This window comes from Podarcis gaigeae (assembly GCF_964106915.1).
Source record: "Podarcis gaigeae genome assembly, chromosome: 5".
Lineage (NCBI taxonomy): Eukaryota > Metazoa > Chordata > Lepidosauria > Squamata > Lacertidae > Podarcis > Podarcis gaigeae.
In genome coordinates this window covers 50,108,614-50,132,910 of record NC_139681.1, presented here as the reverse complement: position 1 = coordinate 50,132,910, position 24,297 = coordinate 50,108,614, and the positions used below count along the sequence as shown (strand labels likewise).

The 24,297-nt window shown below is 41.0% G+C and overlaps 1 long non-coding RNA gene across 1 annotated transcript in view; it reads right to left on the bottom strand.

Moving 5' to 3' along the window:
* Nucleotides 1-19,654: 19,654 nt before the first annotated feature.
* The window catches only part of LOC310845828, a 36,908-nt gene continuing 32,265 nt past the window's right edge, over nt 19,655-24,297 (bottom strand). Inside the window, exon 4 of the long non-coding RNA XR_014564983.1 lies at nt 19,655-20,093. This is a non-coding gene — a long non-coding RNA (uncharacterized lncRNA). The remainder of the gene's footprint in view (nt 20,094-24,297) is intronic.

Genomic DNA, 24,297 nt, shown 5'->3' with positions numbered 1-24,297 from the left:
TATCCTCGGTAAAACACATCTGAATTATGACTCACCAGCTATAATATGGAATCTTTGTAAACCATATCAATAAATTAGCAGAATTGGCCTATTGTATGTACTGCTTCTCATCCACCCCACTGAGAAGATTTCTGTGCATTGCTTGCATTCTACCACTGATCTTGTTCAATAAACCTGGTTTCTGCTGTGCCTCTGCTCTTTGTGATGGTGAGCAGAAAGGATACTCTCACCTGTTACTCACCTCAGCTGTCCTTTAATGGGGAACACACTGGGGTTGGAAGCAGTGAGTGTTACGAGTTGTTCAGTGGAATCGCTGATCTGAACCTTGTATAGAAACAAATCTCTCTACCACAAGAATGCTCTCCAAAGCTTTACTGCAGAACAGTCTTAAATACTAGTGACTATAAGGTAACTGATACAAAATAAAAAAGTAACACATTGCAAACAAGCAATGAGGTTCAGTCCTTTATGTAGTTCAGCAAACCTTCCTCTCTCTGGTCCCAGAGGGAGATGTGAAGCTTGTTCATCATTGCAGAACTTATGCACAACCATTGCTGCTGCTGCTATTAGCCATCTCCAACAAACACACACACAAGCTTCTCAAGTTTCAGCTTCCTACTGTGAGAGCTCTGCAGCTCTTGATTTCAGAGATGAATCATCAGGTAGCTTATCTCACTCTAATGTAAAAAGACCAACCTTCTCTGACGCTTCTACCAAAGTGGAACCTTTTTGCCTAAGGTAAACTTCCCATTACAGCATTTAAAATACAATGCATCCAAGCAAAGCATTTTATGTATATTGAAATTATAACTTTTAACAGTGGGTTCTCTGCCATGGTACTCCATCAGAAGCCGTGATCTGCATACTGGCCAGAGCAATGCACCCACCTTGATTACTATTGCTGGTGTGCTAAGCTGTGCAGAGGTCTGCAAGCAAGTGATGTGGGAATTGGCAGTAAGGTTAGCTGGGATAAATAGCCAGAGCACTGGAAATCAGCAAAGAGATCATGGGGAGGTGTGACTGAAAAAGAAAGACATCGCTAGAGTCCAAATATGTACCTGGATTGATCCTTGTACCATCCTCCTTTCCCCCCTATATTATAGCAGTCCCTTCAGTGTATCTGGATGGCTTTTCCCATTTCTCTGTGAGAACATGATCAAGGATTAAGATGGGACGACATGTCTGCACTGTTTCTGCTGGTCTACAGGCCCATACTGCCCCTCTTTTGTTCTAGTCTATATGGGTGCCATGAATGGGATGAGGAGAAAGAAAGGGGCATACCATGAGCTGGAGACTAGAAAGACCAGTGACGAGTCTACCTTCTATCTGCTCCTGTAGCTGTGTGACTTGGGAATCTGTCTATAGTGTGGCTGGTTGAGTGTTAGTTGTACTGCTCACCCCTCCTTACACCCAAATATTTGTTGCTGGCAGCAGGACACGCAGGAGGTACACTTTACCTGGCAGTGGTCACTCCACCATCTCCTCCTGGCATGACTAAAATCCCCACCTCCTGTTTTCCATATACTGCTATTTCTCTCTGATCTAGCAGGCAGCTCCTGGTGCTTCCTATTTCTGCTCCTCTTCCTTGTGCATGTGGCCCTCTCTCACATATAAGTGCTTTGCCCCCTCACAAAAACATAATATATGGTGGTGATGTTGGCAGTGTTCTGATAATTGCCGATGTGGGACCATTATTCTGACAGCAGGAATTGATTCCTTCCGCTGTGCCCTAGGATTCTCTGTGCATTAAGGTGGCCACTTATTGCAAGAAAGAGGACACAGATATACCTAAAATTTGCATAGGCTAATTTGTGTGTAGATGCAAATTTAGCTATAATTACTGCCATTTTAAAGCAGACACACACAGTACATCTCACCATAGTGGGGAAGACAATGACCAGGCAACCTTTGTTCTTGCTCAGTCTGCTGTTTATGCGCTAACTATTGATGGACAACTTCAATGCCCCTGTTATGTTCCCTTATGGTTCTTTATCTTCAAACCAGACTTGGACCAAACACTACTTACTATGCATGCAACTGGAACAGCCCTTCCCTGTTTGCATCTAGTTGCTTTTTCTGATAAAAGTGTGGCAGTTTGAAGGCTGTCTGAATCAGTGCTGACAAGGGGCTATATTCCTGCATGTAGAGAGTCCTGGAGATTAGAGCACTATGTGTTTATTCTTGTCCTATGGTGGCTTGTTCTGTAGAAGAAAGATGCTGTGTCCTCTTTCTGATTACCTGGTAGTGCATTGGGGTGCATACTGGGATAAATGATATCATTGGGTCATTTGGCCACCACCATGCCTTGTCTGGTGTCCTTGTTGTCTTCACCAATTAACCATGCAATTTACAAGTTATAAGTGCCTGTGAGCATTGTTATTCTGGCACTTGTTTCTGTAGCTCTCTCTCTCTGTTTGCCGATACTGATCCACCACTTTTCTGCCCCCCCCCCATTTTTAATAACATTAACAGAAATAGTAACAAGCCATGAAACCTCAGCAGCAATAAAAACCTCCAGCTGCACAAAATAACAAAATATCAAAATAAGAAAGAAAAACAAAGCTATTCCAAAACATAGTATGACAGACTTGATTGTGCAAATGCCAACAAAGAGGGAGCCAGATAGGTCTCATAGGGGAGGGAGTTCCAGAGTATTTGAGCAGCAACTGAAAAGGCCCTGTTATGTCTTTACCCACCACACCTCTGTGGGTGGTGGTAACCAGAGCCGGACCTGTATTGATTCCTTCCACATGCAGGCAAATTCATGAGAAAAAAGATAGTCCTTTAAAAATCCTGGTCCCAAACCATTTAGGACTTTAAAGTCCCAAACCATTTAGGACTTTAAAGTCCCAAACCATTTAGGACTTTAAAGTCCCAAACCATTTAGGACTTTAAAGGTATTGAATGACCAACATTTGTGCTCTGAAACTACAAAGAGCCAGTGCAGATCAAACAATAATGAAGCCTCATTTTCTGAACAATGGCTGTTGGCAGCACTCTGGCTGCAGCATTTTGCATTAACTGCAGTTTTGCATCTTTTCAGCGGTATGTGTGTGTACAACCAGGCATGTGGCCAGATCTGCCTTCTCCAGGAAACGTTTATGACTGCTTTCCAGTTTCCTTCTGACTATGCTGCTGAGTGTGCATATAGCATAATGACTACTTGCACCATCATTAGCCCTGACATAGCAGCTGCTAATGTAGAAGGACTATAGGATCAGCATGCCCATTTTTTTAAATACAATACAGGTGCAATAGTATATTTATAGAATATGATTATATTTTTTTACAGCCTTTTTCACTTTGGACTCATGCCACAAAGTGCACTCAAGGTATGCAGACTTTCTTTCATACAGTGCTGTCATTCCTTAAATATACTCCCTACAAACTTATACTGTCCCTTTTTGTACTATATAGAACAGGTTTAAAATAAGCAGAAGGAAATAAAAGTCTATACCACATATCTGGCTACTGACAATTTGCCAATACACATCTATGGAGCAAACACTGGGAAAGGCCGCTGAATCCATGAGCTACATTTTGGACAATTCTTAAGACATCAAAATGAAATGAAATAATTTATACCAGTACCTTTTTGGTATTCATTTATTTTTTAAAAAATGTTGTTAACTTGTCGCCATTAAAATTGCTCAAGGCAATTTACAACATAAAAAGACAAGATCACAAATTCAACCAACATATAAACATATAAAATTATTTTAAAAATCATATGAGCATGGTTCAGAATAATATACCAGAGAGCTTAAAACTCAGCACATTGGCGGGTCAATTGTTTGTTAAAAGAAAAAGAAAAGTTTTTGCAGTGATAGCCGTCAAAGAGATGCCTTCAAAACACCACTATACTCAGAAGATTGCCTAGTTTCATTCAAACATTTTTTGCTTTGATTCCTAAGAGGACCACATCACTGTTAAGCAATTATCAAGTGTAATCATAAACAGTAGTAGAAGGGTGGGCCGATAACCGGAAGGAAAACTCCAATTTTTAAAGTGGGATCAATTATGTAAACTGGATATACTTACATAGATTCACTTAATGGTCAATGTACTTAACTAGCATTCTGCTTCCTAATATTGATAGAATTTGGAAATGATTTCACGTTTGCTTTAGAACTGGGGAAGGAATATCTTGAATATGGACAGAGTAAAACAGGAGTAGGAGAAAGGGAGAAGCACTCTGTGCATATAGAAGTGGATGCGGGAGAGAGAGAGAGGTGGGGGCTATTATGCTGGATATCAAGGTAGTTTCTTCCACCTCTGATGCTCCTCACTCCTGACCTGAGAGTCTTCTTCACAAAGGAGCTGCTGACAGAAGAACTCTTCTGACCTTTCGAGTCTAGGTATAACCACAGAGCCTAGGACTTGCTGATCAGAAGGTCGCGGTTCGAATCCCCACGACGGGGTGAGCTCCCGTTGCTCAGTCCCTGCTTCTGCCAGCCTAGCAGTTCGAAAGCACGTCAAAGTGCAAGTAGATCAATAGGTATCGCTCCGGTGGGAAGGTAAACGGCGTTTCCGTGCGCTGCTCTGGTTTGCCAGAAGCGGCTTAGTCATGCTGGCCACATGACCTGGAAGCTGTACACCGGCTCCCTCGGCCAATAAAGCAAGATGAGCGCTGCAACCCCAGAGTCGGTCAAGACTGGACCTATTGGTCAGGGGTCCCTTTACCTTTATAAACACTGGTGGGGTTGCAAGGTACCAGCACTATCACCTTTTGAACTACTTTGAAATACTGTAATCTATATGATTACTTAATTTTGATATATTTTAAATGAATTGTTAATTGTTGAATTGCCACTGTTACATTGTAGCAACATTGTGATTCTTATTATGCGTTATGGTTACAGCTGTAGTGCTACCATTGTATGTTTAATTTTTGTAAATTGCTTTAAGCAAAAAATGCAGCATATTAATAAACTGTGACTTTGCAAAAGAATTGGGAGCTGCACAGAATTCTTTCTGATTCTCAAGACCATTGGAGGCTCCATCAAGTATACAGCATAGTTCTTCAACACACACAAATCCATTCCTGGTTACCCCCAAGCTTTCTTCATTTTAGTAGTCTAATTTAGAGGATGTTGTTGTTTCTATTGTTAAACAATTTGGAGTCAGATATTCTTGCTGATATAATGTGGTCTCCCTCATATGGGCTGAGATAGATTACACTGATTTCTCTGTCCATATTTTATCCCACTGTTTAGGTTCCAGAATACTCCCACTGTCACCTTCCCGTGCAGACTTTAGTCCATCAAATTATCCCATAGAATAAATACCAGTTCTTTATGCAGTTCTGCAAGCCTATGATTTTGTTAAGAGGCCTGGTGTCCTGGGTGTGGATGTGTGAATCTGACCAAAAATTATTTAGCTGAAGGAGAAGCAACTGTCCTATGTACAGGTCACCGATGGGCAGAGGAAGCTGCTTCTGAATAATAAGTCTATAATTTCTTTTAGAAATAAATAAATCATGCTTCCTAAAGTAGCCTTTCGTTTCCCATTCTGAGAGAATGTGCCTTAAAGTTGAATCCAGAACAGAATGATGATAATGTAATAGGGGCAGTAGGGAACATATAGGATAAATGAGACCCTGTCAGTTCTACCATATCTAACTTCAATAGTGTAAGGGGCATTCGGCAGATCTGAAATGCCTTGTAGTATAAAGCAACATTCAACAGTCCCCCTCCACCAAATCTGTTGTATAAGACTTTTAATGCCAAGCAATACCTTTTACCCTGAAAAATGAATTTATTAATGGCTGCCAACACTTGAGAGTGGAATGACGGAAGAGGAAGGGGAGAGACTGAAATGGAAACAGAAAATGTGCAATAATGCAATAATTTTCATTTGAACCCTTGCTATTTCCCCTAAAATAGAAAAGTGAAGCTTGTTCTATGTTCAACTATGTAAGTCTCATTTAGTTTTTTCATTAAGGAGCCATAATTAAGATGGAACAATTTGGGGGGATCCAGGTAACAAGCTTATAAAACAGATTGTCATAGGAGATTTAGCGGGGAAGCAGGGTAAAAATCCCAGGAATATATACATAAACAAACAAAAAATGGCAATGCACAATAATTAGTATATTCATCCACAGTTAGGGTTTGCTTTGCAAGCCATCTCCATGTGTAGATTCTTTTCTAATTAAGTCTTTTCCTGCTGGACACCGTGAAAGTCAATGTAAGGTTAGATTGACAGGTAGGCTAAATTATTACAGTGGCTGGACCACATCCAGAGAACATATTTGCCAGACCTTGTTGGGACTCTTTGCGTAGACTCAGTCTCAGTGAAATAAACGAAAAGGCACAGATAATATTTTCCTTTTAGCAAGAGAAGCCAGAAACTGCAGGAACATATTGAGGAGAGGGCAGAGAGGTGAGTGAAGCGAGATTGAGGGCAAAAGACTGCATTGAAGGTGCCAAGTTGCTTGGAGAAGGGCCTGCCCTTTGACAGATGCTGGCAATGCCTTGAAGACTGTCCTTTAGCAGGAGACAAGTGGGATCTGAAGTAAAATGTTTCAGTGTATCCCACTTCCTAAAAAGAGTGTTCCTGTTCAGGGCTGCAGTCAGCCAGTATCTCCAAGCTGGACAATCAATCCATTACCCATCCCCATTTCATTTTTCTTTTCCAATTGGGACTCTACACTCCATGGTACGTGCTCAGTTTTCATTGGACCTTTGTTGTTGTTGGGCAGGGGCTGCCTTCCTTAGGTGCTTACATTTTTTGTTGCTATTTTTGTTACTTCTACAAACCCCAGGATCCCAAGAACATGCTGTTACCTCTCTCTTATAACTCAGTGGCCCTGTTTGGGCTACCATCCTGTGACCGCTCACTCCCTGAGTTTGCTAATAAATGCATTATTGTTGTCATACTCCCTTATGTTCTGGGGCTCAGCCTAAGCACAAATTAAAGCCGAGGCTAAACTACTGATGTAATTTCATATCAGGCAGTCCAAGGCCTATGTAAAATGACACCGTTGAAAGCTTTCCTTTCATTAGTGACAGAGAGCCAAGATATCAAAATCACCAGAGACTGATGCCTGTTTGCTTTGCTTGCTCTAAATATCACAGCCCATGCAACTGCATTTGCTGACAGCATCTCTCATTTCACTTGCTTCCTCCCAAAAGAATTCCAATTAAAAGTTTTAGGCACTTCATATTAATGCAGCTATGAGGAAGTAGGTTAGAAGACAGCTTTCTCCTTCTTTCACCAACAAGATGCTCAACAGCTGTCAGAGGCGAGCCAGCAGTAAATCACACAAAGTAAGCGGAGTTAACTCTTGATTGGAAGAATCAGGATCTGCACAGGAGTGTCAGGTCTAACGAGCATAGCAACTCTTCTTTGGTAGGTCTTGCCCCTATGAAGGAGTTGTAGCAACTGAAGATCCCCATCTTCCCACAGCTGTCAAAGTCTCCTCCTCCCCAGGGCTTTCCCCAAGCAATCAGAGACTGCACCTATGTCTTTGCTTCTCCTGCTTCATGCCTCGCAGCAGAAGGGAGAGACACCCGTGCCTCTTCACCAGACAGAATCCTCTCTGCCTCTTGGTCTCTCTCATCTCCTGCTTCAGCTTCCGATTCTGGACTTCTCTCTGCCACAGACTCTTCTTGCTCACTAAACCCTGTTACCTCTTCAGCTTCTGATACCTCCTCCTTCCAGTCTTCTCCCTCTGATCACTCATCATTATCCCACCATCAATCCCCTGGCTCCAATCCTTCTTCCCTTGGGGGTTCTCCAGCTGGTTCCTCCCACCATTTCTCTGTGTTCAACCAGTCCCTGACATTAGCTATTGCCTCAACTTTGGTGTCTGGAGTTTATGATAATCTCATTATCGAGATCCATTTCAAGCTGGGTTTGGGACAGAAATGCCTTGGTTGCTACAACATCTCCTGGACAATGACAGTTCTCTTTCTCAAGCTCTGGGAGGAAGACCTTTCATTGCCTACAGACAGCCAGCCACCCAATCTTAAACAACTCCTAACCCACAATAATACTACAACCAGACCTAACACGGACACTGGCACCAGAGCCTGCAATAAACCCAGATGCCAACTTTGCTGCCACATACACCCGGACAACACCATTACTGGCCCCAACAACATCACACATACCATCTCGGGACTATTTAATTGCTCATCGTCTAACATTGTGTATGCCATCAAATGCCAACAGTGTCCTTCAGCTCTCTATATTGGACAAACAGGCCAGACCTTACGCCAAAGAATAAACGGACATAAATCGGACATCAGGAATCACAAGACAGAGAAACCAGTAGGAGAACATTTCAATCTCCCAGGACATTCTATACAAGATCTCAAAGTAGCTGTTTTACTACAAAGGAATTTCAGAAATAGACTGGAAAGAGAAGCTGCTGAATTACAACTTATCACCAAACTTAAAACCATGGAGAAACCTGTCCTGAACAAAGACCTTGGATTCTTATCTCATTATACATGACAAAGCCACTTTTCACCTTTTCACCCCTTGCTTCTTCCTGTAAGACCTATTGCAGTCGTTAAGAGTCGTCAACAGGCTCATCACAGCTATCTGCCAATCACCCATTCCCACCAGCCTTCTGAGTAATACCCCTCCCCACCTTCTCACTATATAGAAGGGTCTGGAAACTTCTGTTTCAGTGTATCTGAAGAAGTGTGCATGCACACGAAAGCTCATACCAAGAACTGACTTAGTTGGTCTTTAAGGTGCTACTGGAAGGATTTTTTTTTGTTTTGACTATGGCAGACCAACACGGCTACCTATCTGTAATTGGTTGCTGTAATCATTGAACTTTGCTGGAAGATAAACTGGCTGGGTGCTCCCATGGCCTGATGCATCTTATGGCTCTCTTAACAGATTTTGACACCATTGATCATAGTATCACTTTGGGTCTCCTTGCTGGGATGGTGAAGACTGGTTTTCTGTGTTTAAAGTCCTTGCTTTAGGCTGGGTGGTGATGCTAGGAGGCTGATAATCTACCCTATAGCTGTTGACTTGCAGAACACCAAGAGGGCCTATCTTGTCTCCCATACTATTTCGCATCAACATTAAGCCATGTGACATCATGCAGAGATTTGGGTGATTGCTGCTAATCATTAGCAGGTAGATGGCACCCAGCTCTACTCCTCTTTGCCAGCTGACCCCAGAGAGGAGGCAGTGTAGGTTGTAATACATTTGTTGGATTAGTGATGGACTGGATAGAGTGAACAAGCTGATGTTTAATCCAGACAAGACAAAAGTATGGAGTACATTGTTGATTCTGGAGTAGGTATGGAATTCACTTTAGATGGTGTTGCAGTCTCCATGTATACTCAGGTTTGCATTTTGGGGGTGTTTGGGATCCAGCGTTGCTCCTGGATGCCCATGTGGTAGTGGTGCCAAGGGTGCTTTTTACCAGATTAGGCTGATACCACAATTGTAGCACCCTTTCCTAGGCAAAAGTGACCTAGCCATGCCATAAAAGATGATGTATACAGTCACTAGATGGTTAGGTGGGCAGGCCACAGGGAACACAGACGGCCAGTCTTGAAAAAGCTTAATTAGCTCCCAGATAGATTTCAAGCCTAACTCAAAGTGCTGGTGTTGACTTTTAAAGTTCTAAATTAGGGACGGAGAACCCGTGACTTTCCAGTTTTATTAGACGGCAACTCCTATTATCCCTGACCATTGCCTTGTTGAATGGAGCTGGTAGAAGCTGGAGTCCAACAACATCTGAAGAACCATCCCGTCACAATCCTAAATGATCTGGCTCCAGGATACTGAAAGGACCACCTTCTCCCATACACACCCACTAACATTTTTAAGTTCTTCCACAGCGGCCTTACTCTAGATCCCTCTACCATTGGTCAACTAGAGAAAGACACAGGGTTGTTGCAGTACAACAGATGATTTGGAGATCTCTTCCTTGTGAAGCTTGTTCTCTTCTGTTAGCTTTTTAGCATCAAGAGGTTTAGACTGTATTGCTTTAAACATCCTGCTTTCTCTGGATACTCTGCTGCTTTGTTTTGTTTTCTTCATCTGGGATTTTGATGTTTGTTTACTGCTGCCTAATTAGTTGCTGGCTGGTTTTCTGTGGGTTTTTTTTTGTATTTTTAAAATTATTGTTTTAATGGGTATTTTGTTCTTGTTCTATTCAAGTCTGTTACCTACCTTTCAGACTCACTGGTTCAAAAATGACAGGATATAAATAGTGTAATAAACTTATATGCCTTTGGAAAAAGGTTTGAGAAGCCTTTTTTCTTTAGCAAGCCTGGAGCCAGATGACAAGTTGTGTGTTTGTTTGCAGGCATGGTAGCATGATTTAGACATTGTTCTATGTGATGTGCTGATCCCACTATCTAGCAAATGTTTGCATTTGTAATGTTCCACCAGTGGATTGTAATTAGACCTATGCAGTTTTATAACTTGCAAAAATAATTGTTTCTCTAAACTTCCAAGCTTTATACACAATTAAATACCGTATTTTTCCATGTATAAGACTAGATTTTTTCCCCTTAAAAATAATGTTAAAAATTAGGGGGCGTCTTATACACGGATACATCTTCCCTATTTTCTTGAAGTCCCCCCCAAAAAGGGGGCATCTTATAGATGGGGGCGTCTTATAGACAGAAAAATATGGTAATATGTTCTTTAAAAACAGATTATCTTACACTTGACACATTTGTTTCCAAATATGGTTTAGACTGCAATTCTATATATACCTACAGTGTACTTGGGAGGAAATTCACCTAGGACTTACTTCTGATGAAATATGCATAGAATTACAGTGCTAGTTTCTAAATTCCATTAAAGATTCTAATACAGAATAACCTTAATAACGAAGGAACTCCTAAATCTTTCATTAAATAAAAACACACACATGAATTAAATATATAGAGAAATACCAAGTCATTTATTAAAATGATGTAATTAATGAGATTGGGTTGTTATTTAAGACTTTAGGACTTTCTTTAAGACCTAGAGAAAGAAGTTACTTTTCAGGTGACTTGTTCCTATCCCTTTTGCCCAGCAGGGCCTTGTTAGCTGAAAGATGGACAAGCAGAGCCCCCTAGCTGTAGCTTAAAGAATCTATGGCTTGCATAAAGACGGGAAACATGCAAGTGGATAATGCAAGTGATACTTTGAGAGGATCCTTGCTGTCTGCAGTGTTGCAGGGAATCCCCTGGTTCCTTACAGGGATATCAAGATTCCTCAATAAGAAGATCAGTCATGGTGGACAAGCTTCCCTGAAAGACCCCCATCACTGGCCATCTTCCCCTGCATCATGCAGAGTATGCTTAGGGTGCTCTCTCAGTACCAAAGAGGCATCAATGAAGCCTCAGTGGCATGGGGAGCATTCTGTATGAACTGAGCATGCATTCTAGAGCATACTCCAGCAGCAAAAAAGTCAAGGGGACACCTGAGTGTAGGAAGATTGAAAACCACTAATCCACAACGGTTAGGACTTTGATTAAAGACACGTTTACCTAATTATTCATATTAGGTTTTTTTTAAAATCAGTCTATTGAATAATATTTGCACAGGGCTGGAAACAATGGTTCTGAACCAAGACACATGTTTTCTTTGTTTTTAGGCAATGCAATTTCTTTTTAGGCAATGCACACGTCTATCATAGAAGTCCTGTGCCTGAAAGGAGAGAGGGTGTCTCTTTAGGTGCTTGTCATCTGTAGGTATCTTTTTATAAAATCAGCATTTTGTTTCAAATGCACATTTTTGGGGAGCAGGAATTATTAGCTACGAAATATGTAGTTTTCAGCTAATGACTGTGATCAGCTTTATTTTGTGCGTGCTCTTATAAGCATATCCTATGTAATCCCCAAAGTTCTCAATATCTGAAGTTTTTGTGGCATGGACTAAAACAGCCTAGCAAGTAGATATTTTGTAATACAATTTTCAGCGCAGGTCTGGGTACAAGTGGGAGAACCATTTTTAATTTCCACAACTACCAGAGCAGTCTGATGAGTGGGCAATGCCTATCCATCAAAGCCCCCTGCCCTTTTAATAAAGTACTATTTTTATTCTCCATCTGGACATTCAGTGAAATTACACTGAAGAAAATCTTACATAAGGCATAAGATGAGAGTTCCAGCAACTCTTCATTGTATTAAAATCGAAACGAAAAGGAGGAGTCAGCAGGAAAGATGATGTGTCTGGAGAAAATGCTGTTTATTCACAGTTTAAGTGGTTGAGCCAGAATTGCACTTGGAGGGAGAGAATTGGCATGGGGGGGGGGGGATGAAGCTTTGCAAAGCCAATCATAGCCATAATTGTGAGTGAGTGTAGCAGACCACACCATCTTTGAAAGAGAACCATAATTTTTGCTATTGGTTCTGCACGGATTAATTTCCTGTATGTTTAATTTTATTTTTGACATGGCGTTCTCTATCTAGTGTCATTTATTTTAGTGGCTATAATAACTCAGTGGAAAATGTCACATTTCATTTCCAAGGCATAGAGCTCCCAGGCAGCACACAGTGGCTCTCACTAGTCTACAGAAAGTGGGCTTTTCACATGTCAGGTAATATATATGTATGTGTATATTTATGTGTGCATACATATATTGTATCTGGGGCATAAGAATTGTATTCAGACGTAAGGGTAAATTATGATTTAATGGTATGAGAACAAACAAATGAGTCAAAGCTTGTACACTTTTTCCTTTCCCCTTCCTCCTCACCTTCCATTAAGGGTTTAGCAAAGGAAACCATAATTTGTCATTCCAACCAAACCTGAGAAACTATGATTTGCCTCAACACTAGGATTAAACTATGGTTTGAAATCCTGATTTGCAAGCAAGTAATGGTTTGTGTCAATCACAGTTAATTGGGTATGGCCAAATAGCAAACCATAGTTTGCTACTTGCTTGTGACTGGAAGTTTCTAATCTCCGCGCCAAGGAAGGAGAAAGGGGAACTAGGAAGGAATGTGTGAACCCAAGGCTCAAGCCTGATTATGGTCATAATGCTAACATTTAGCAGATAAACCATAGTTTAATTCCGTGTTATGTCTGAGTAGCCCCAAAGACAAGTTCATGCCATTCTTCTCCCAGAAGTTTTATTGTTTAAGTTAACCTGTGGACTGCCCATTTCTTATTTCCAGGCAGACTGTGGCAGAATGTAATAGTTAGATGTTATAACTCATATCACATGACACATACTTTCCATTGCTTTCTTCTTCTCTAGTGGCAAAATAAAGATACAAAGGCTAGCAGTAAAAAATACAACCAACTGAGGCTAGCAGCACAGAATACAACTGGCAGATATTATCAGTGATCTCCTCCCCCCAGCCCCACTGGGCCTGGAGCATTCGTGGGTGTGGCACAGAGCAGAAGAGTTAGCCAGTAGGAAAGCAGGTCAAGGGAGAATTGGGGGACATCTGCCTGCTAATGATTAGCAGCAATCACCCAAATCTCTGTATGGTTACTAAATGCTGTCCTGTAGCAACACTAATCATTCTTGTGGCTTAGATCCTTAAGGGTTTAAAGTCCTAAGACTCATTAGGCTAAATAGACAAGGTTGGACCTGCCACAATATACTGCAGCATGAAGTGCTTCCCATTCAGGATTCTAGATACTCCACTCCATTATATTCCCTGTCCCACTTGACTTTGAGTTTCCCCTGCCTCCCCAACAGTCCGCTAGCATTCCATGGCCACAAAGAATGCTCAGTCTCAACTGGATTACATTGAGGAGGAAATGGGGTAGAGCCCTCACAGTTTTAAGTTTTTTACTAAAAATTTTAACATAGTATTTCTGCAAGCAAACTTGGAAATTCCTCTGAGTCAGCCAATACCTTCTTATTTTATTCAGGTGATGCCATATTTGGATGCATAAGCCATAAAACTACTGAGAATTGATATTGCAATGGTGAGTGTACCTCATGGGATTCTATCACCCGCTTCTGTTAACATAAGATTTGTTGTGGTCTTCAGACAGCCTCCTTGATCCAGCAATGGAGCCTATCATCTGACTGCTGGATTGGAGTGGGAAACCAGAGTCACACAAGGAGCACCAAGCATGTGCCCCACCGCTGTATGGGCTGATCTCTGGGTGGGGCAGGATAGAGATCTGTACTATGTATCTAAAGCAGTATCATACTACTGTTAACAGTCATGGCTTCCTCCAAAGAATCCTGGGGATTGTAGTTCTTTAAAGGTGCTGAGAGGTTTTAGGAGACCTCCTACTCCCCACACAGAACTACAATTTCCACAGTGGTTTAACATTCAATCCCTCTTCTCAGGGAATTTTAGGAACTGTAGCTCTGTGAGGGGGAATAGGGATCTCCTAACAACTCTCAGCACCCTTAACAAACCACCTTCCACATAATTTTTTTTTTGGGGGGGGGAGAAGCTCTGACTGCTTAAAGTGGTATGATACTGCTTTAAATGTGTAGTGCAGATGGAGTCAATATAAGCATGCTTTGCAATGTGATCCCCTCTAGAGGTCTTAATTTAATGTTTCATCATTCCATTTCCAATTTGCCAGGAATGAAATATGTAGAAGATTTTAATTTATTAGCTCTATGTTTTACAGTTTCTTTTAAAAAATATTATTTAACAGACAATATGCTTTTTATTGTGATTATTTACCATAGCAGCATACAGCTACCAGAATAATGTCACCTTCTGTGGTATTTTGAATCAATTTACAATATGTGCAAAAATTTAATCAATAAGTACAATTAATATTGCAAATAAATGTCAAAATGATATACTTACTGCTGGATAAACGAGACCATTTCATGAGTAAATGTTCTTTGTGGCATCAGTTCAACCCCCACTTTCATCTACAGTAAGCAGATTAAATGGAATAAAAAACGATGTGCCAGTTTTTAAAGGTACAAATGGCACAAATTTCAAATTATTGATTGCTGACTATGCTTACAGACATCAAACAGTGCTTTCTTTTCGGGCAGCTGTAATAGCTCACTTCAATGTAGACAAGATCTATTAAATAAAAGTTGAAAATGTGGTAACTCCTGACAAGTCAATGTCCTTTTTAAATAACCCTTATTCTGATTTTTTATGGGTCAAAAAGGAAAGCTAATTAAGACAGCAATTCTATGCTATCTACCTGGGAGCAAGCCCCATTGAGCTCTGTGGCACTTACTTCCAAGAAAGAGTATGTACTAATAGTCTAATTTATGAGGCATATATTATGTTAGGGAGTAATCTTGAACATAGTTATGAGGCTTAAATCCCATTGACTCCCATGTGATTTAAACAGTGTGTGCAGCACTTAGAACTGTAGGTTTGTGACTGAAAATATCATACTTTCTTTACTGTGTAATAATATACTGTAAAAGCCCTTTTAAGAAGCAAGCTATCACACCATTTTATTCTCAGAACTCTAACCACTGGACAATACACCACTTAAATTCTCAACTATACACACTAATATTTAAGAATTCATTTCAGTTGGCAATCATCATAAGCAAATTTTGCACACCCAGGCAAGAAAATGGGTAATAGATTTGATAAAAGAATCTTGAGCATGTAATCCGAAACCACCTCAGGGTTTTGTTGTTGGTTTTTTTGCGGTGATAAAAGGGTCTAATTCTTTCATGTCTGTCTGGAAACATCTGTCAAAATGTTTTCATAATCAAAATTCAGCATGCAGCACATCCATTTTTATACTATGAAAGCCCCAAACAAACCTGTTAGCCATCTGAATGCAGACACTGATGACCCAATTGGCAGAGAATTAAATCCTGCTCCTCCATTATAGATAGTTTTTGAAACACCAAAGTAAGCAAAACAGTCAATAACTCCAAATCTCTGTTTTGTGGCTTGTGATCAAAGTATTAAAATAATGGACATATTATTCTGACTCGATTACTGACAAAATATCGTTCTAGAGCAATGTCTTTTTTTAAAAAAAGTCATTGCTCTAGAACAAACCATCAACTGAAGCTGAATGTTGGAAAGTTCAAGACAGACAAAAGAAAGTGCTTCTTCACAGAGCACATAGTTAAACTACATAATTTGCTCCCACAAGATGCAGTGAGGGCCATCAGTTTGGATGGCTTTAGAAAAATTCATGGAGGAGAAGGCTATCAGTGAATAGCAGCTACAACGGCTATGTTCTACGGCAGGAGGCAGTAAAATGGTACCTCGGGTTACAGGCGCTTCAGGTTACAGACTCAGCTAACCCAGAAATAGTACCTCGGGTTAAGAACTTTACCTCAGGGGGTGAGAACAGAAATTGTGTGGCAGCAGCAGTGAGAAGCCTCAAAGTGGTACCTCAGGTTAAGAACAGTCTCAGGTTAAGAACAGACCTCTGGAACGTATTAAGTTCTTAACCAGAGGTACCACTGTATACCTCTGAATTCCAGTTTCTCAGAATCATAACTGGGAACAATGCTGTGGTAACTAAGGTCCTTTGTTAGACTTCCTATAGGTATCTGGTTGGCTACTGTGAGAACAGAATGTTGGACCAGGCGGCCTTTGGATCCAGCTGAACTTTTTCATTTTCTTATAGTTAAATGCTACTTGCCAGATGCTCCTCCACTTCCTGAATCGGCTTCTGTTTTAAAAGAAAAACATTTTGGGCAATGTGGCATTATATGTAGTGGGAAGGAGTAGCAAAAAAAGACCATTTGGGCTGGCCACACACATTTTCAATATCCTTTTACAAGAAATCTCAAACTGTTTTCGTTTTTTAAAAAGCTGTTTCTCTTTCCAAAGCCTCATGTCCTCCTCTTAACTCCTTGACAATCTCATTCTCAACACATGAAAAGAAGCCAGGACTTTTGCAAAATCGAGGATGACTCACAGCAAGAGACACTTGAAAGGATAACTGGAAATAACTTAATAGGAGGAATTCAGTTCTTCCCTTCTGTTCCTTCCAAGCTACTGCTTGCAAGCAAGTGTCCCCAGTTTTACTAAAACATCCTGGGTTGCTTCACTCATCAATTTGCTCTTTGAGTTCCTTGTCTTCAAAGAAACCTACTCCACTTCTACCCTCTTGCAAGGTTTGTTCAACTAAGTTTCCACCTACCGCAGTTCATTGAGTTCTTCCAAAAATGTGAATTGTTCAGGTTCCATCGAAGCACAACTGGTTGCTATGCTGCAGCATCCTATGCATATTTACTCAGAAGTATGTCCCACTGTATAGGGACGTGGGTGGCGCTGTGGTGTAAAGCACTGAGCCTTGGGCTTGCCGATTGGAAGGTCAGCGGTTTGAATCCCCGCGACAGGGTGAACTCCTGTTGCTCGGTCCCAGCACCTGCCAACCTAGCAATTCGAAAGCACGTCAAAGTGCAAGTATACAAATAGAAGAAGAAGAAGAGTTTGGATTTGATATCCCGCTTTATCACTACCCGAAGGAGTCTCAAAGCGGCTAACATTCTCCTTTCCCTTTCTCCTCCACAACAAACACTCTGTGAGGTGAGTGGGGCTGAGAGACTTCAGAGAAGCGTGACTAGCCCAAGGTCACCCAGCAACTGCATGTGGAGGAGCAGAGACGCGAACCCGGTTCCCCAGATTACGAATCTACCGCTCTTAACCACTGTACCGCTCCAGTGGGAACATAAACGGCATTCCTGTGCGCTGCTCTGGTTTCAACAGAAGCGGCTTAGTCATGCTGGCCATGTGACCTGGAAAAACTGTCTGCGGACAAATGTCAGCTCCCTCAGCAGTAAAGCGAAATGAGCGCCACAACCCCAGAGTCGTTTGCGACTGGACTTAACTGTCAGGGGTCCTTTACCTTTACCTTTTTATGTCCCACTGTGTCCAGTGGAATTTACTCGCATGTAAGTTTGCACAAGATTGCTCTGATAGGCTCAGATTCTAAGATAAGTGAACAGAAGGCACCTGCCTGAGTCCCCAAAAAGCCTCTCCAGAGGATTGTGGCCATTCTGAATAATAATGGGGTGGGAGTACAGTGGGAGAGGAGAACCAGCCAAAATTAGGAGAATCTCTGCCTGATATTGATTGATTCCCCCTCCCCTATTAGCTCCTTTCTCCCACTCCATATTTTTCAGGGGGGTCCCATCGCCCTCTGGAAAGGCTTTTCCGGGAGTGCTAGTGATTGCAGTGGGAAGGATGGGACACTTTCCTTCTGTGATTTCCTTCTATACAGTCATCTTAGAATCCATGCCATATTCTGGAACTGAAGGTGGATTATTCAAGCACACCCACTTAGAGATAACACTTCCAATCTCAGACTGCCCCTGAGAAACAAGAGAGGCAACTGGAAGAAAAGGGAGTGGCAGCAAAGAATAACAAACACAAACCCATTGTTATTCTACTGCCCAGATGCTTGCTCAGTTTGAGAGAAAAAAATGGTGGAGTTAAAAAAGCAAAGCTAACCATACTTTAATTAAAAATATATATTCAAACTAATGAGCTTTTGGACTCAAATTGATTTCTTGCAAGGGATTAACACACAAATTAATTTGAAAGGAAAAAGCGTGCCAAAACCTTGGAAGGCAAGTCAGTCTGTTGAATGCTAAATAGGTACTCTGAGCCTGATACATACATACCTATATCACTAAAACGTATTTATTATTTGACATGGATGGACAAATTCATTACTGATATAATTGCTGTGTTTGGTGCTAAGTAACTTAGGGATCTAGGATACACACACACACACACACACACACACACACACACACCCTATATTCATAAAATTGTAAGGCTGTCTTTGCACAGCTGCTGTTGGAGGATTTGTGCTGCTGCATCACAATCCTGGATTTGCATGAAGTCCGGGTGGGAGAGGGGATGGAGGGCACAGGAAAGTGGCAGTATTAAATAACAGCAGACGTTTGAACAAAGTGAGGCTGGACGGGTAAAGCAACCAAACTTAGCTCTTAAAATTCATGCAAGTGCTGTGTACAATGTTTATCCTGGTTGAAGTTTTGGACCTTCCAGGGGGAACTGTAGATATAACACCAGAGTAAATAATCAAGTTTGCTAACAAAGTATCCCAGTACCCTTTCTGTTAGTCTCTCCACCGATCAGTGCAATTATCTCTGCTATTTATATAAGAGTCAAGAGTTCCATACAATTGTATTTATATATGCAAGCCAACTGTCAACAACTGCCTTTTGAAAACTGCACAACTCTAGTGACATATAATAGGGCAAGAACAATATTTGTATCATCATCATTGTTAATCTCACCATAACACTCCATATTTTTTACTTGAGGGTTGCCAAGTTTGGAGACAGATGACATATCCTGTATGAATGATTGTGTTCGCTTCATGTAACATTTATATTACTGCATAACGACAGTGCTAAAGAAATCAGCCACAGGTGAGATCTGACACAATTTCTGAATCTACCGTATTGCCCCAAATATAAGACACACCTGCAAATAAGCCACGTCTTTAAAATTCAAGGCTTATTTGTGGGTGCAGCCCACCTCCCAGCATAATGGCACTCCAGGCACTACTACCCCAAACCGGCACCGGGGGAGACTTGGGAGTGCTGGGCAGGCTGCACACCATTGCCCTGTGCTCCTGGGCTGCTTCCTTGGGGGGGGGGGGGCATAGTAAGGTCGCGAATATAAGCCACACTTTAACTTTTCACAGCCTGAATTTGGAAAAAAGTGTGGCTTATATTCGGGTCAATACGGTATTTAATTTCTCAGAATGAAATTTCAAGAAACGATAAACGGTATGTTTTTCATAATTTATTTTACTATGTAATGTATGTGGGAAAATACTCCTTGGGCCCGGCCCTAAAGAAGCTCATAGCAATAAATTTGTACTTCAGGAAGGAGCTCAGCTTCGGGGACTGCTAGAGGTATGACATATTACTAATGAAATGTGTTCGGTATTGTTATAATTTGCCCTCTTGATGCAAGGGTGGCCAGAAGGTAGATCAGTATCTACTGGTAGATCTTGGGGTGATTTGAAGTAGATCAACAAGGATTTCCAACTCCCAGTTTTTTTAAACAATCCCAACAATTACAACACTCCCACCCTACCCCAAAATTATACTGCTGATATGAAGAAAGTAGTGGGGGGGCGACGACCCGGAGTGGATTGTTACGCAGAAGTTCCATTCTGGTACTTAAAACAAATTTCTGGGCTCAGATTCTTTAAATTCGAAGTGAACCTCTTTTGCACTGACATCTGGTTGACTGAAATATGCCCACCCAAAAGAATCAAAAACAAAAACTATTTTAAAAAAAATTTCTACAAAAATTCAACTTATCTACCTACTCGAGTGAGGAAGTCCTCATTATGTAGAAGGGAATATCCCACAGCTGCCAGTGGTGATGTGGGACTGTACATGGTTTCATATATGAAGCTTTTCTTTTGTTATTTATGTTATCATCTGATTGTTATTGTTTGACAGAATGTGGGGGACATTTTTAAATTTACATGAGCATTTCTGGACAATGTAAGTTTAACGTTTGCATTCTCAAGTGACTCAGCGAGCTGCTTTAATCTTTGTGAAGATGCCTTACATGGAGGCAGCCTCATGAGTTGCAGTGATCCGTTAGACTAGATGGTCCATGAGGAGGCAGAAGCTTTCTTATATTATACCATTTTCCAGGGCTTTTTATGTCCAAGAGTTTTGTCCCTCTCACAATTTTTGTCATTTCTCAACAACAAAATTATGGTGCTCTCCTTTCAGTGTAATTCCACCACAAAAGGGGCAATCCAGAACACTTTTGACTTAGGCTCTGGCTCCAGCCAATATAGGCACCAATATAGATTCCCCCTGTCAGGCAAAAAGGCTGGCCAATGCCATTATAGAGTTTAAAACTTGGGTTTTCATATGATCAGCTTGCTTTAGCAGTGTATTTATGCTATTTCAAAACCTCTTGCATTATGGATACATGTGGTGTTGCACAATTTGGCATTTGTAAACGGATGACATCTGTTTCCTTTCTGCTGCATATGTGTTTGAGGAAATGGGATCACACACGCAATATTATCCAGTATTTCAAGTCCTGTGGAGCTACTAATAACTACTCAATCAACCATTCCTGAGGACAGGAATGTGGCCAATGCAACACACTTTTTCTCAAAAAGGGACCCTGGGAGGATCTGGGAAATTACATGGCTGTTAGGTTAACATCTGTTCTTGGGAAACTTGTGGAAAGCATTGTTAAAGATGGAATTGTCAGGCATAATGAAGAACAAGCCCTGATTACTCTGAAAGATAGGAAGAAATAGCAGGATGAAGGATTCAAGAGACTATATGCTGCGAGGTGTGGAGAAGGTGGGTGTAGCCTAATTGGGTCTGTGGGCCAGAGATTCCCCATGCCTGCTTTACTGTAAGATTTATGGTTAATGCAATTTTTAATTATGATTAGCGGCAGGTCTACACCACACATTTAACGCATGTCCAAATCACATTTAAAGCACATGATGTCCCCCAAAGAACCCTGGGGACTATAGTTTGTGAAGGATGCTGGAGACTGCAGCTCTGTCAGGAGTTTATTCAGGAGTCTGTGGCAAAGGTGCCAACTATGCCTGGCCACCCACAATTTTTTTATGAAGGGGCCAGGACCTCAAAGGTTCTATTTGGCGGCATGTGCACATTCCCGCCACATGCGTGATGTCAGCACACTGCAGGGTGTGCCAACGTCATGTCAGCATGCGCACACACCATGGTGATGTCAGAAGCCCCGGGCACCTACTGTCATTGGGGCAAGGCAGCACGTCTGATACCCAGGATTCTTTGGGATATGTCATGTGCTTTAAATGAAATGGATCTTTCATTTATTCATTCATATGTTAGTTCAGTGCATGTTCGGATTCTACTTTACCTATGTTTCTATTTGTTTACTTTTCCAGTTGTGAATTGTTTAGGAGGAGTATTCGTTGATTTACTTTAAGGCTTTATATCTGCTGTATTTTCTTTTTTTGAAAAAAGTAGTCTTGCTAAAACAGAACCAGCTTGGCTTCTACAAGGGTAAGTCCTACCTCACTAACCTTTTAGAATTCTTTGCAGAGCATCAACAAGCATATGATAGCTCTAATCCAGTCTACATTGTGTACTTAGACTTTCAAAAAGCTTTCGATAAAATCCCTCGCCACAGACTCCTGAATAAACTTTGCAGTTATCAGATAAGAGTAAAGGTTCCATTATGGATCAGTAACTAAAGCAGCATTTCTCAAAGAGTATTCTAGGAAAAGAATTGGTGGTTACAGATGACGGGAAGCCTACGAGCCTTTTAATTTTACCACCCTCAGACAAGAGAGGTGCCATCTCTCACATCCACCATGAAGTTCTACTGCCTTCTGAACTGAGCCTGAGGGTAGGTCAGGTATAGCACATTAAACCTATAATTCCCCAACAGCCAAGTAGGAGATGCATTTATCATATAATAAACAACAGTTCCTATCAAAGCTGAATCCAAATAAACAGAGTCCATTTTCGTCACAGTCCCCCTGCTTTGCAAAGTAATCTAAGGAGTTCTGTGAAGAAGAAGAAATTGTAATGATGGACAAGCGCACACAATTTGTTATCTCCATTGAGCTGTAGCCATGGAGATTACCGTAAATGTGCTACTCAGTGGTCCTGGGAATCCCTTCTTCCCTCACTGCACTTCCTATGGATTATGGTAAATCAGTAGCAGCCAGCAGAAGTGTGCAGGCAGGGTGGCATTGCTTACGCACATTCCAATGCGTAGGCGCTGCTGGTGGCCTGGAGGACTTCTGTACCAAGATTTCCCACTACATAAGAACTGACTGTCAAACATACTATTTGTCTCATCACCATCCCAAAATCCAAGATGGCTTTCCTTTTATAGGGTGAAGTAATTTCCACAGAATGCCAGCTCACATATGCCACTGTGGAATAATAGTGGATATCAGGTTTGTGGGTGTTACGTGAAGGTGCCTTTGTTCTTTAACCATTCCTTTTATTCTTTGTAATACACTGAACGACTTGACAATATCAATGAAAAACAACACTAACCTCAATTTTAAATATCCAGTTATGGAAATGTCTAAGAACTGCCTTCTTTTATCAAAAACAAGAGAGAGAGGGAGATGTAATTAGATGGGTAATGTAGCTATTATCAGATAAAGAAAATTATTCATACAGATGTATGGCAAAAGCCAATTTAAATACCGGTACATATACATTTTAAACTTTAATCGCATAGTGCCATCTTCTACATTACTGTATTTAAAGAGAAGGTCACACACAGGTAATTTTTATGTACAGAAATCTGAATGAGAATGTGTTATGATTGGACAAGAAAACAGCATTTGTTGTTCATTACAATTTTGTTTCCTTTTCCTATTCCTCCTCCCTACCAAAACAAAGTATTTCCAGTGAGATAAAACAAGATTTATTTCTATGTGTCTCACATAAGTAAGCAGAACAGACAATCAAATGGACTCAAATGGCCATAGTGAGAGTGCTTATTCTGATAAATAATACTTGTTTGTTTTTATCTGTGATGTTCTTCTCAAAACTGATGCTTCACCTATGCATAGAGCATGATGATGTGTGCCAACAGAGACCTGTATTTGAAAGAAACCACTGAAATTCAGACTTGAAGACACAGTCACCCACACGTGTATTTAAGAATCAAAGACTGATGTCCTGTTATTAGCCGCAGCAATGCCAACAATGGGAGGCCAGGAAAGCACCACTACCCCGCCACTGGTAGTCACTAATAGTTAGTTGGACCTGGAGGTCATGATAGCCCACAAAGTGATAAATGCATTAAGAAATAATCCTTTTCATTCATTTTTGGATTAAAATATATATATACCATGGTCATATCGAACCTTATGCTTTTTTCTCTATGTTATAATTGAATATCTAATTTTATAACAATTCTAAATAACATGATATTAGACATGTGATATGGTGATGAGCCTTCTCTTTTTTTACTGTTTGAAAAGAGCTATAGAAGAAGAAGAAGAGTTTGGATTTGATATCCCGCCTTTCACTCCCCTTCAGGAGTCTCAAAGCGGCTAACAATCTCCGTTCCCTTCCTCCCCCACAACAAACACTCTGTGAGGTGAGTGGGGCTGAGAGACTTCAAAGAAGTGTGACTGGCCCAAGGTCACCCAGCAGCTGCATGTGGAGGAGCGGAGACGCGAACCCGGTTCCCCAGATTACGTGACTACCGCTCTTAACCACCACACTGGCTCTCAATACTAATGTATGAACTTACAAATGATTTTTTAAGACCCTTGTGCTGAACAGATTTGAAAGGCTTGCCTTCTGGACACATTTCTAGGAGGGATTCAAATGTCAAATTGAATTAAAGCACAAGGAGTAGACTTTAAAGAAGGGTGTGCTTTCCAAAGCTCTCCTTACATTGATTCAGAATTTACACAAATTCTTCTGCAAAAGATATGGAAGAG